The sequence below is a fragment of the Strigops habroptila genome, chromosome 4 (assembly GCF_004027225.2).
Source record: "Strigops habroptila isolate Jane chromosome 4, bStrHab1.2.pri, whole genome shotgun sequence".
Classification (NCBI taxonomy): Eukaryota; Metazoa; Chordata; class Aves; order Psittaciformes; family Psittacidae; genus Strigops; species Strigops habroptila.
This window is the reverse complement of record NC_046358.1, coordinates 31,226,236-31,241,388: the sequence shown is the minus strand read 5'-3', so window position 1 is coordinate 31,241,388 and position 15,153 is coordinate 31,226,236.

Below are 15,153 nucleotides of genomic sequence, written 5' to 3'. Positions count from 1 at the left end.
TCCTAATTGATGCACATTCAGACTGGAACAGTATAGTCCCATGAGAAATTCAAGTTAAATAAGTGGGATGTCTTATGAAGTAAGTTGCAATAGAGGGATGAGCCCATCAGTTTACTGATGGACTGATTCATTACTAACAGCTCATACAAATCTCATAAATGTAATACGAAACATACTATGGGGCCTAATGCAAGGTCTACTTAAGCATTTATTTGGCTTGAAAAGAATTTGCATCCATTACCACATACTGATTAGATATGTTGTACCTACAATTTCAGTCAAGGAAAAAAAGGACAAAAAAGAAAGAAAAAACCACATCAGAAGCAAACAAACAAACAAACAAAACAAAATGGCATATTACCCCATAATCACTATTCCTTTTCAAATTGGCGGGATAATACCCTTCATCCTAAATTTCAAATACCTATCTCCTGCCACCTTTTTAGGGCGAATATGTCATCAAAATTATCATATCTAGTGAATCACTAATTTTAGAATTTTATAATGACAATTCTTTTTTAGAAGAAATTTCCATTTCCTGGCTGAGTGGTGTGCTTGATCATCCTCAGCAGTATCTACGTTCCCAATGCTAATGCTGTTTTTCCTTATAGACTTTTGAGAAATCTTAGTTTACTTCTGCATGTGTTTGCTTGCTCTCTGTTAGTTGTGTTACTGATTTGTGGAAATCTGGAAGGAAAATATTAAACCTGTGTCCAGCAATGAGGCTGCTCATCTTCCTCCTAATTTTTTTCAAGGCATATTCTGGCATTTTACTGCTCAAGTGAACTTATCTAAATTCTGATTTTTCATCAGAGAGCACACAGTTGTATTTCCAAATCCTTATATGTTTTCTTTAAATTTAGCAGTTGACTTAGGAGTTGATTTACGTGGTAGTGGTAGCTTCCAAAAGGGAACTGGAAGACCACAGTGCAATGATGAATCTATATAAGATGAAGTATTTTGTAAGTGTGTAACTGGCAAATTCACGGTTTTCACATGAGTTCTGCTTCATTTCAGGTATTGCACACCAAGGCAAGTTCACAGCATTGAGAGGGTGGTATCTGAAAACTGAAGAAAAGCCTTACTGAAAAACTACATTAACCTCCTGTGATATTGGTCTAAGATGCAGACTGTATTTCCTTTATGAAATTCTATTTACCGACATGATAGAAATGCTTGAAAATTTACATTTCTAAGTGCCAACAAAACAGCACAGCAATTTTACAATAGCAATGAGTATGAATACAGACTAACTACACTGCATCTTATGGAAGAGAACCTTAAAGATAATCTGATATATTTCAAATCACTGCAAATAAAATTAAATTTGGAAATTCCTTCATTTGATGATTTTCAACAGAACATATCCCTGCTAAATAATTCCTTTCGTTTTGAAAACTGTTTAATAGAGTAATTCAATGTCAGGCAGGTGGACATTCTGTCTTTAAAAAGGATTAGTTCTAACCCTTTAATTATTGGAGATTATCTTTCTTTTAGAACAACTAATTAATGCCAAGGATTTTCTTTAATTGGAAATGCTCTGAAACAAATGGAAATTGCTCCTTAAAACATTTGGTATAACACTAACAATGTTTTTTATATTCCCATGTAGTTCTATATGTAGTTTTATAACCTTTTTCCTTACACTTTTATTTTACTTGTTTCTCCTCTTTCCATCTTAATAACACCTTTTACACTTCAAAATATATCTAATTGTTTATAGATTTATTCACTTTATTTATATTTGTTCAGTAGGTGAACTCTGTACTTATCACTACAAATACCAGACTGCTTATTACTAAACCAGACTCCTTCAAACTGGTTATGAGCTTGCATGTCAACGCTTGCTATTAAAAATTCACATATGGGCATGTGATTTCTATGGGACCTGATAGCATTTTGGCTCAGTTCAATATTATAGCTAAATGCATAAAACTTGAATTAGTATGGTTGAATTAGGTTTGATTCTCTGAATCATGGTTTTCTAGCTTTGTAGTATCATGAGGATTTAGTTTCCTAGGGCCTTATGCTAAACTGTTCAAACAAAAAGTGATGTTTCCTTACGACATGAGGTGATATGTAACAACACAGACTTCTAGAAAATAAGCATTATCACTACTTTCAAAATGGAAGAGATCATTTCTTAAAAAAAAAGACATGCAATGTTCTTCAGTATCTTTTACTATAATTTCAAGTAAATACCACGCTATTGTCAGAAGTTTATTTACTATATATCCCCATTTCCAGAAAAATTGATATTAAAAATTTAAGTAACAAAGAAGTTCGCAAAAGAAACAGACATATGGTTTAGAGAGCTGTTTCAGGTGCTCCTGAATTCCTTAGCTTGTAAATACAAGAACTAGGCACATTAAAATTAAATCGAGTAAAATTTAAAGCCAGTAAAAGAAATGTTTTCCACTCAAAATGAGAGTATGCTTTGTGTTACCTCTTTCCAGGAAACTGCAAAAATCATGAATAGTATTAGATTGTATGAGATGCTTGTACAGATATTAATGATATTCAGTTATCGAACAATGAACATTGTAGAGTATTGCTGTGGTTAGACATAATCACAAGTAATAGCTATCTTTTGTGGTGTTCTGTTAAAGAGTATCATCTTGATCTCTTCTAGATACATGCTAAGGGACAAAATGCATCTCTGATACTTCTTAGGTCCTTGTGAAATTCAGAGAAGCATTTATATCTGAAAATGACACTACAGAAGTAAACTAAAGACAAATCTCAAAGCTTCAGAATGAATAGAAAACATGTTCTACACATCTATTTATGGCTAGATTTGGTCAGGAAGTTGCAGGGGAAAAAAATCATAATTGGTTTTTTTTTTTTAGTTTTTGTGCAAAAAAAAAAACCCAAACCCTATTTGTCGTAACCAAAATGTGCTGGTGAAAAGTACTGCCAGTTTTACAAGCTTCTCTGAAACATGGCCTTGGGAAGCTACATGGCTGCATGACATCTCAGCAGGTGAAACAATTGGGAGAGCAACATCATAGAATGTGTGGCTTCAGGAGAGCTCTGCTACATAAGCTGGCTACAGCTTAGGAACCCCAGGCTTCCTGACTTTCAAATCTAGATTCATAACTAGGTTCTTTTGTCACTTGATTTATTTTAGCTGCCCTGTTCTAAGGGAGGAATTTATGAAAAGTGTAATATTACTGTATTATTCTACCCTTCTTTTTCTAATTAAATATTTGAGAAAGTATTTCTCTAAACTCTTCTATTTTGTATTTTTCATCCTCTTCTGTATTTTGTTTCAGTAACTACATGTACTGCATATCCTAGTCCTGTATCGTTTGAAAGAACAGAAATATCTTTTCTTACTCTATTAATAGACAACTGTTACATACAAGAGGTGCATTTGCAAGTACTCAAAACTCTTGACTTCAGGGAAAACTAGGCTGATATAATGGACATGTCTTTAAATTGCAGGTTCAATAAGCAACCAACAAAACCCAGCTAAAGGAGGCTCTCTATATGTTGATTGTTATGATATGGAGCTGCAGTATGTATGATACTACCAAGTATTGGACAGGATTTCTCAGTTAATTCAGATTTGCTTAGTAATGTGCTCATTAGGTCTTTTGATCTTTTGTATCAATTATAAGTTCTCTGAAGATCTTTTTCTAAAGGAAATGGTGTCAAATCCACAATAAATAAATAAACCAAGAAGATAACAGTACTTACACCAAAGACATTGTCAATTTTATGTATCAACACAGTGGAAAAGAGACCAAAAAAGAGAAAAATGTATGCTTCATATGAATCAGCCAGATGGTAAGTCCAGGGTGTGTGCATATTGTAATAGAACAACTATTAACTTGCTTTGTGGGTCTGCTGAGACTTCATGCTTGGTTGTCAGAACTCTGGAAATTGAATACAGACAATGAGAGAAGGGATTGAGGGGGGAACTTGTAGGTGTTCGCTGCTGAGATTCTGAAGAACATACATTAAGCTGCATATTGTAATAAAGCATCTTTTTGAATCATATTCAAAATTTAAGCAGATCCAGAGAACCTAGTGAGAGAATTGAGAATTAATTCCATTAAAGCAGGGAAGATAGATAGATATAATTGCATGTTTCTTGGTAGCTTCCCTTCATTGTTGTCTTAACCTGATGAAGTCAATCATAATAAGGAAGGATAAAAGTTAGTTAACCTAATTCTGGTTAAAGAATCCCTGTTTTCAATGCCAGATACAGGTTTGTCAGCATTTCCACAATAATCTTTATTTTAAGAACTTTACATTTGTGCAGTGTGAATTGCTTGAGACTGGAATGAAACATCCAGGTTTCTCATACGTAAGACAGATATCTTTGACCTGTTTAAACAAAGGCAAAAATATTACTCTGGAGACCTCTAAGCTACAGATTTCAAAATGGTAACAGAAGCATCTGGACAGACACCAAAATATAAATAAATGCTATGTACATTTAAGTGAAATATAGTCAAAGATACCCGTATGGCCATTTTAGTTACTCATTTTTTGACATCAGACTAAAGTTGACTTTTAATCAGGATAATCTTGTATAGATACTTTTCAGTTCATGCTAAAAATGTCTGTGATTTTTATTTGTGCCTGGGAACAACGCTGATAACACCGATGTTTTTAGTTGCTAAGTAATGTTTACTCCAACCAAGGACTTTCTCAGTCTCATGCTCTGTCAGGGAGGAGGGGAAGGCGGGAGGAAGCAGAGGCAAGACACCTGGCCCAAACTAGCCAAAGGGGTATTCCATACCACGGCATGTCATGCCCAGTATATAAGCCAGGGGAAGTTACCCGGAAGGCGCAGATGACTGCTTGGGTTGGGCTGGGTATCGGTAGGCGGGTGGTGAGCAATTGTATCCTCTCCCCTTGTTATTTCCCTTATCATCATTATTATTGGTGGTAGCAGTAGTGGCTTTGTATTATACCTTAGTTACTGGACTGCTCTTATCTCAACCCGTGGGAGTTACATTCTTCCGATTCTCCTCCCCATCCCTCCAGGAGTGGAGGGAGGAAGAGGGCGGGGAGTGAGCGAGCTGCTGCTTGGTTCCGAGTTACTGGCTGGGCTTAAACCACGACAATTCCATATAAAAGGAGAGTTATTCTTCTTTAATTGAGGAGAAAAAAAATCGAAGAATCGAACAAGTTTAGAAAGTGAAGAAATATTTCATTTTAATCTAAGTGGAAATAAGAATATAATTTTGTGATTTGCTTCATGCTTTAAACATTTTTTTCCTTGAAATGCAAGCTAGTTATTCTTTCTTAATTCAAATTATAGCATTCCAAGTCTGATTAAAAAAAAAAAAAAAATCAACAGAAAAGCATTCAAAACTTTTTAAAATAATTTTGTAAAATATTGTTAATATCTATTTCTTATCTGTTCTGAAAAGGTGAATATATTTATATGTCTATTTCAAATATTGCCATACTGTACAAATATCATGCTTTGCTTCTATTCTGTATTTGTGCCCCGCTTAGATATATTTTCTCTTAAATTAGATCTGTACAAATATTCTCATGCTTTTCCTACTTGTTCATGATTATAGTTTTTCTGATTAGCTTCCAAATACACTGACTTCTTTCCAAGAACACCTCTCTGGGTAATTCATTGTGAGCAATATGAAGATCAATGCAGAAATGGAATTTATACAACAATTAATATTTTGTTTCAAAACGTAAATTAACATTCGTGGGATTGTCCAGCAGTTTGTCTTCCTAAGAAGGCATCACTGACAGGAGTTCATTTTTGCAAGCACACCGAGAAATATCCCTGCAAACCAAAAAAGAATGGACCAAGTGATGTGTCACATCATTTTTCATTTAACGTTCCTTTAAAATTATGAAGAATAAATGGAAAAGTAAGGTATACAGCTTCCAGCTTATTTTTCAGTTTATACTTCAGTATTTTTCATTTTTAAATAATTTTATCTCAGAAGATGAAGGTGTAATGTTATTTTTATATTGTTAATAATTTATAACAAACATATGCATTGAAAAAATATTTCAGCTTTTTAATATTTAAAGTTAATACAATCTGCATTCTTTCTGATTTTAATAAATAAAAGTGAAATGGTAGTTTCTGACAGCCACCATACAATACCAGCACACCAGGCGTTAATATCTGAAAATCCTAAATAAAAACTGAAACACAAGGAAAATAAATTCTAACTGTAACAGAGCTGCTGCTTTTAGTCTTACAGATAGGTGAAGTGCTTCCTCTCAAGCACACATTAACGTCTATTTAAAACTCTAATAGACGACTTTGTTCTCGATGCTGTAAAAAGTAAATTTTCGCTTATAGTGAATAAATACTGTGGCATTTATACTGTTTTTTTCTTTTGTTCTGAATGATCCCAGCCATGCATACTGTGATTGTACAGACTGTACGTATCTATATAGAGGAAGAGCTTTAGTCTTGGTTGAAATGAAGCCATATTCAGGATTAAAAGATTCAGCTTTTTTAACATCAGTCTACCCAAAAATCTCAGAAGAGAAGAAACAAATCCTATTGAAGTTGCATGGGAAAATCTATAAGGATATAACTTGGATTTCAATTAAAAAAAAAAAAAAGAGTTTTAAGCTAGCTTTCAGAACATGGTAGCTATTACTTAATACCAGTGTGGCTAAAAGCAGCATGGATTTCGGAAGAAAGAGAAAACAAAGCTGACCAATCACACAACCTTCTCTCCCCCAGCTGAATAGGGTAGCTACAGAAAGCATAGCTCATCTCTGACGAGCATTTACTAAAAACTTTCTTTTAGCAGCTGCTAAAATACATATAAATTTGGCCAATATGCCAGAAAAAAAAGGCAAGAAGTGGAACAATGGACATTAATAAACCCCTCAAACCAAACACTCTTTAGATTTCCAGTGACACAAGTAGGACGATGTCAAGATTGGTCTCACTTTCTGTTCTCAGTTTATGCTGCTGTGCCTGGGTTCACCTTCCCATCCCCACGCCTGCCTTTCTCCACTGTGTGATTTAAGATCTGAGTGCCAGCCTTAATTCTGAATTTCCTGACTTTTATGGTTTAAGTCAGTCCCTTAATGTTATCTAAATATACTTTCTTGGTGTTTAATATAAAGAAGCTTTGCTTCTGAAATAGAAAGACTTTGATCTGCTGGGGCTAGAGGGGGGCTGCTGGGGGAATGGGGTGTGACTTCCATTATTTCCTAGCCCTTTCCCACTGTGCTACTTGTGATATAACTTTCTTTTTTTTTTTTTTTTTTCCTCAACCAAAGATTTACTGCAAGGACCACAAAGAACCCTGTCACATGAGGGATAAAACTGACTTTGCCAGACTGCCTTCAATGATTTTTTGTTGTTGTTGTTGTTGTTCATTGATATGCAAATGAAAAGAGTGTATCTTCGTGATTAGTGTGAAAACATTACATTTAGACATCTTTTACCTTTCCTTCCTTGTTGCAGAGTGAAGTATGATGATCTCTCTTCAATTTAGTCAAGTTTTGATTTAAACATACTCTCACAGACAATACAATGATGTACATGTCAACATGGATGCCTAGACTAGCAGATATCAGAGCTGACATGTCCATATGATACCCCTAAATGATGCATAGTTCAAATTTGGAAATTACAGAGCAACATCTAAAAGGCTAGCAAGCAGTACCTGCTTGCAAGAGGTGATTACTGTGGTTGCAACACTGAGCAGATGGAGAGACAACTCTGCCTGAGTCAGGGTGCATCTGCTGGGATTACAGGTAGGAGATGCAAAGTCATTTATGATGCCTCTGCCCCTGTGAGGCCAAAAGGCCTGAAGTGTAACCACTGAAGTCCTGGAAATATGTAACAAAATGTTCCAAGCGAGAGAAAATGAAGGAGGGACGGTTTCATAGAGAATAAATATACAAAATGCATTGTAAGTAAAGACAGAGCTAAATGCTGTGCTTTGAGTTTTGTTTGCTGAAAAGTGCTTTCTGAACTCCATGGAAACATTGAAAAAGATAATTATCAGCCTTAGTGATTGAGTGACATGAGAGGAATTAAAAAAATATCACTTATTTACATGTCAAAATGTCCATCACAGCTGGTTGTTATGGGAACATACTGCCTTACTTTAGGAAATGAGAAAGTGCTAAGACAAAATATCTGTTCAATGAGCGCTGGATGAATATGTGTTTTCAGAGAAGTTACTCTAAATTTGCATCAATGAGAAAACAATCCTGTCTACTGCATACCTCTCTTGTTCTCTTGCCACAGATGGAAGAATGACACCACGAAGGACTCAAAAATAGGTTGACACACATTCATAACCATCAGAAAATAGGCCACAACTACCAGCCAGAAAATGAGCAGAGACTGCCAAACTAGTGGAAAATCAGTTAGGAAATATAAAGCTAAAAAGCAACAAAAATACCTGGTTAGGGCCACCAAAAGAATGAGAAGCTGCTTCTGGAGAAGGTCAGCAATGCTGCAAAGCTTATAACAGAAAGAAATTTTTCTAAATATCCTACAAAAAAAAAAAGTAAACACTGTATTTGATTTACCAGACATGAATGAGATGTAGGATTATAGATGGCAATGTACCTAATTACAAGAGCTCATCCATGAATAGCTGCCATTGATAAAATTACAATTTTATACTTATCATCTTCAGGGCTAACACCTATATCAGATACAAGCAGCAAATGGCCTTTTATTCTGTGAAAACTAAGTGTTCTTGCAAACTCTTAATAAATAAGTCCTGAAGCAATATCTGGGTTGATTAGACAATGAAGAAGTCCGCATTCAGCTGATTACCAATCCCTCAGAAAATGAACTGTTAGAGTTATAAATGTTTGATAGCTGTGATCAAACAGTGGGTCTAGACAAAACACAGTAATAGGGAGGCAGGGACAGATCTTTAGTGTTTGTTGAAAACATTTTTTAAAGTACTTAATGTCCAAACCTACTTACAGAAATCTAGATGCCTTTTCCTGTGAGGAAAATGCTAAGCACTGCTGTTAATCTAGCCCCTCGGGCCAACATAAAGATACCTGCTTCTCACTTTAGTCAGCAATATTTTTTTAGAGCATAAGGAACAAAACACTTGAATAAGTCACGCAGTCACAGCATTGAAAGTTTCAGAGTGAAACAACTGCATTCTGAAAACAAGAAGTCTCTAAAACAAATGTTCCAGGAAGTGAAAAAAGTGGTTTGCCAATCTCAAAGACAAATAGCAGGTTATAATGAAAGGAGTAGTCACAGGTGCTCCCTCTTCTTTCCCCTAAATATTCACTAAATTTTGTGAGATGACATTCCAACTGAAATCAGTCCCACACAGTCTGATACCAAATATAATCATACTTTCACTGTGTTAAATTGCAGTTGGATAAAAATGCAAAGGTTAATGTACCAAGAACAAAGAAGCCAAAAAAACCTATTTTTAGATTTTTGTAACGTACACGTTTATACATATTTACATTTTTAATTTACTACAGTGTATTCCTGGCCTGACTTTGTACTGTGTAAGAGTTCCCTCTACTGGCTGAGCTACTGGAGCAGCTGCTGCACGATTCAGAAGATTTCAGCATCTGAGTCTGACAATTTTCTTTCAGTTTCTCTGAAACTCTACAAAAGTTACAATTAATTCCTTTGGAACTGAGAAGCCTTCATAAAAACAAGCTTATGAATCCCACCAGTATAAAGCCTAAAAAATCTTAGAGCCAGTATGTTGGTGACAGATTTCCAAACAAAAGCTGACCGACTGAAATAAAATTCAATAAGTAATTGAATATACAGGTAATTGAAATAACAGGAACAATTTAAGCAGTAGGATTCAGTGTATTAACTTAATTTTCCAGACCTTTAAAACGATCAAGTTACAAGACTTATATCATATAATACATTACAGAGTTAAGTTTGTCTTCAAGCTGCTCCAAAAGATATTGTCATCAGTCTTTATTTTCCAGCCATCTTATAGCCATGCAATAGGTGAAAGGATCTCAAATGAAGATAGTAGTTTATAGAGACTGATTCTTCTCTATTCTTCTTTGTTCAAGGTCCGCTGATGAAATCCCAGGATTCACTTACTTGTTTGATCTTTATTCACACTGGACACAATGCTCTTACAGATGACTAATGACAATTCCTGAATCCCCGTCAAGAAATGTATAACCTGCTTCACTTACATTTTGAGGAAGCTGAGCAAATCCATCATGCTTATGTCATTTTTACCCAAGAGTGAAGAAATCTTTCTCGACTCCTCAACAAAAGCAATTGGACTTACTTCTATGTTCTTCAAAATCTGGACTCTATTAATGAAAGTCTGTGGCATTACTGAAGGAAAAAATTGAAGAAAACCAGTTTTAATGCCAGAGAGAAGAGCAACAGAGAAGACTTGCATGCCCCTCCCACTTGTAAATTGGAGATAGAAAATCTAAAAGGAAAGATTATCCCTCCCTTTTTTCAAGCTGCCGTGATCAGTAGAATGCTCAAATATTCCCACCATGAAATCAAATCAAGATATGGACATAGGAACACTACAGGTCATTGGTGCAAGACAATGTACCCCATTTAGAGTGGAATAGGTATAATATTCCTTTTTAGCAGAAAAAGATAGACAGATATTAAAACATTGCTATTTTTCCCTCTATGCTTGGGCATCAGGAACTTCTTTCTCACTGGAGAAAAGTGAGGATGTCACGCAGACAGAGAGTTAAGATTGTTCTGAGCTGTAACTTTTATTGCGATGATATTAGTAGAGAACTCAAAAAAAAAAAAAATTGGGAATTTAAACCATTTTAACAAAAAAGAGAAAGTTTTTAACTCAGAGACACAACCTTCTGCTACAGTTACTAATGCCCTATTTTAAATTGAAAACAGAGATTCTCAAGAATCTAAAGCATCAACCATGAACACCAAGCTAAAGAGTTTATGTAATAATTGGACCTATTTCCTCCTAAGGACACCTGTGCACCTATTGAAAATGTAAGAATATACTTTTTTATTTATGTACATTTATTGAAATACAAAAGTTTATGGAAAAAATTCATACCTTATAGTGTACCATTAGCCCCACTTTTCAGATGGCGGTCCTACAGGACAAGAAGACAGTTCATATCACATATTTCACCTCTAGATCAAGATGCTGCCTTGCTATCACATGAGTATGCAATGAAGTGTGTGTTTTCTCTTGCATGGCTTTCATATGGCAGCTCAAAACTGAAATTTCTACATTAAAGGCAGTTTGCTGTTTGGTTACAGCTCTCCCAGCTTCCATAGGACTTTGGTTTAATTGTGCTTTATTAGTAGTATTTCAAAGTAAAGAAATTGAAATTTGGCTAAAATATACCTTTTTTCTTAAAAGACAGACAGATCAGGGCATACTGTTAAATATACTATGAATTCAGAAGTGAAATAAAACATGAACTTATAAGACTTTCTCACTGACTGCAGTAGAATTATTGTTTTATACATGGTGCAGATAATTAGAAGACTGTCCTCTGGAAATGGCCTTCACTCAACAAATACAACTTGACATCTTTATTGTCTCAGTAAACTTAAGCAAATACTAGCAAAAAAATGAAATAAAAGATATTTATGAGAAATTAAAGGAAGGGCAAGACAAGAAAGCCAAAACAGATGTTACTTTGAACAAATGTTTTTTATGAGACTCTTCCCACTAGATTAATTAATCTGAGAGAATCAGTGATGGTGTACTGCTGATGATAACCACAGCAAACAGATATGAAATAGAAAATAATTTTTATCTTTTTTTGACAGCAGCATCTGGCTCCTTGGCAGGTTTTGTTAACCTTTGTATTGACATCTCCAGCAACGGCTCCTTATGCATCAGTGTCATAGGAAACCACTGCAGACTCTGACCAATTACAATCATTATCCTTACAACCCACTTTTTTGATTTGAAGAATTTCACATTTTTAATTACATTTAAATATATATATATCCCAGAGCAGATTTTGATTAAAAATATAAAGGAAGGGAACTGTTATAGACCCTTCTACATGCATTTACATATAGTTTCCAGACCCACCTCTGCATCGGACTGCTTTTTGCTTCAAGAACACATTGCTAACTCATGTTTGACTTGGTTTCCACCACAACTCTGAGGTCTTCTTTTGCCAAAGGCTTTGCAGCTGGCCTGCCCCCAGCATGTTCTGGTACATGAGACCTTGCTTGACCGGTTCCTCAAGGACAACCACTGGCAGGTCTCTGAAACCATTTCTTGAAATATTTTTTATTTCCTTTCTTGCACTGTTATTCCATTAAACCATATTTTCCTCAGTAGCTTATGACAGCATCACATAGGCGGGTATTAAAACCTCTTGCTAGCATGGAGAAATACAAGATGTCTCTAACCATTATGTAACTTGCTTTTTCAAAGACAAAGAAAGATTGACTCGACTTGTGTTTTACAAGCCCATGTTGTTTATTTCATATCATCTTATTATGCCCTAGGTGCTTATAAATTGATTGTTTAATAAGTGTTGAAGCTAGACTACCTGGCCTATAATTCCCTGGATCCTCTTAGTTGCTCAGATGTGAAATTCCATTGAAATTTAGGTGAAACCTGAACAGCTTTTGCTATTTTCTTATTAGTTTGCATTTGGGACACCAAAGAAATCAAGAGAGAAATGCATACCTACCTTCCTATCAACTACATTTACCATGTTCTCTCGTCATGGCCCTAAGAGCACCATGGGATCCATGCAATTCTGTGAAAAGTCTGTGATATAGGTAAAATATACAGCATTTTTCAAACATTTACCAGTACAGTTATGGCAGTGAAATAGTGCCTCTTCATGCAAAGAACTTGTGTCAGTCTGGAATGGACTAGGCATCCAAACTGAGGCAAAATCAAAGCCTGCCTTATGCACTTAACAGCAGCAAAAGAGCAGCCCAGCTGGACTATATCAGCCCTCAGAATCATGTCTACTGCCTCTACAGGAAGCCCTGCACTAGCACATCTTGTTAAATGCCATAGGGAGCCTCAGGAAGAACAAATCTGCCATGTAGGACTGTATTGAGTGTAGATGTCAAGGGAGGAGAGTCCTGAGGCTGACTTGTACTGGACACAGACAGTTCCAGCCAGCAGCAGTGTATCCACCATAGGATGATGTCAGTCAGCCAAGCTGATGCTCGCATTTTGGCAAACATCTTTTAAAAAGGGCAAAAATCCTGGACAAATAGAGGAGGAGGGAGAAAAAAGAGTGAGAAAAAGAGGGAACACCAAGGTCAGAGGAGGAGGTGCTCCATGGCAGAACAGATATTCTCAAAGTGACTGTGCCCCACAGAGGACCCATGCCAGAGCAGAAAAGAGTGAGAAGGAAGGAGAGGCAGAGAGAAACTACTGCATCCTGACCCCAACCCCTGCATCTCTTGTTGCTGCACTGAAGGAACTGAAGGAGAGCAGAGGTGATAACAAGGCAGGTGGAAATGTGACTGGAGTAAAGGAGTGAAGCAAAGAACAGAAAGGTATTTGAAATGAAATGGAACTGGGAGTGAAGTTGAGCCTGGCAAATGGAGGGAAAGGTTGTTGTTTGGGTTTTTTTTTTCCGTAAGTGTTTTAATGTTTGTTTGTCTTTTTTTGTTTGTTTGTTTTTTACCCATACCCAAATCAGTAATTACATAGTTACACTATTTGGCAATAAATTTAGTTAAATTCCCGAAGCCAAGTCTGTTTTGCCTATGGCAACACTTGGTGAGTGATTTCCCCATCCTTATTTTGGCTCATGAGTTTTCATGTTCCTGTTCTTTCCATTTTCTCTCCTACCACACCAGAGGGAAGGGAGTGAGTGAGCAGCTGTGTGGGTGCTGGGCTGCCAGCCAGGGCCAACAAACAACAAGCACTCCACTTCTGAACACACGATGATACCGGCTGATCACAGTATACATGGAATATATGTGATGGAATATACAGAGCACATACATATGTTTAATGTTATTTTATCCCTTGATAGCTACAGAGAGGTACATCATCACTCTCACTCCCTGCCCATGGAGCTGTACCATGCCAATTACACTAACGCACGGGAACACAACTACTCCATGATGCCTTGCTTCTGCCACCTCTGGTGGTGACAGCCCATCCACTTTGTTGTGGTTTTTATTCCTTAACAGAATCCTGCAAAATACAGTGTAGAGAACACTATCTGCCTGACTAGGCCGATCATAGTATCAGTCATGATCTTGTGAAGTAAGATGGCTTTGTTACCCTGGCAGATAACCCAGTTGCTGTCTTGGTGTGGGCATCACATCTGGACATCAAAATATTGCTGTGTTTCAAAGCATTATGGTAAGCCAAGGGAAAGAGCTTAAATTCTTCCTTTTTATGTTGTAAAAGCAGAAGGTTTGGGAAAGATATCTTTATACCAGATAGGTTGTCTGTGATACCAAATTTCTTAGGAATAAAATTGCATATTATCCTGATCTCTGAAGTTCCTAGTGTACTTTTTGTGGTTTATAAATACCACTAGGATCATGTTGTCCTAGTACATCCTATTCTAAACTAAGTACTGAACCTTAAATTGAATGGCTTATTGATGAGGTTTAAATGTAGTTTAATGCCAATTCGTCAGTGAACTGAAATGTTTCTGAATGGGCTGGCACAGAATTTAAATGCGTACTGAATTTGCTTCAATAATCACAATGTAAGCATATGGGCTTTCCTTCATTTGCTTTCAACCTGAGAGTTGCTTTGTCCAAACTTAGTGGCATCATTGTTTAAAACCAAATATGTTGGACAGTTTGTCAGGACTTTTATGGATGATTTAAAGAATACAACTAGAGACAGAAAAACACTGTTTCATCACCAAATCGCCAATAACAAAATAGTGTACGAATGGAGCACAGAAAATCTGTCCTGAAGCAGCCTAAGCTGGCTGATGTTAGGCCTCAGGCTGTAGCTGATAGTGTGTGCATATATGTATTGGTGTGTTCACGTGTTTTCCCCCAAGGGGAAACAAAGAAATTCACCCTGCAGTTCTGCCTAGACATTACTTCAAGCAACTGTGATACATTTTTAGCAGGAAAATGTGAAATGGAATAAGACAGGTTATTTACCAAAAAGAAAGCAAACAGAAACTAGGTACATTTATACTACGCTGAAAAGGACACGGACTTGTTGATATACGCTTTGTAAAAGTTCAAGGTAGTTCGTGGTATCATATCTTAATGAAGTGAACTGTGCA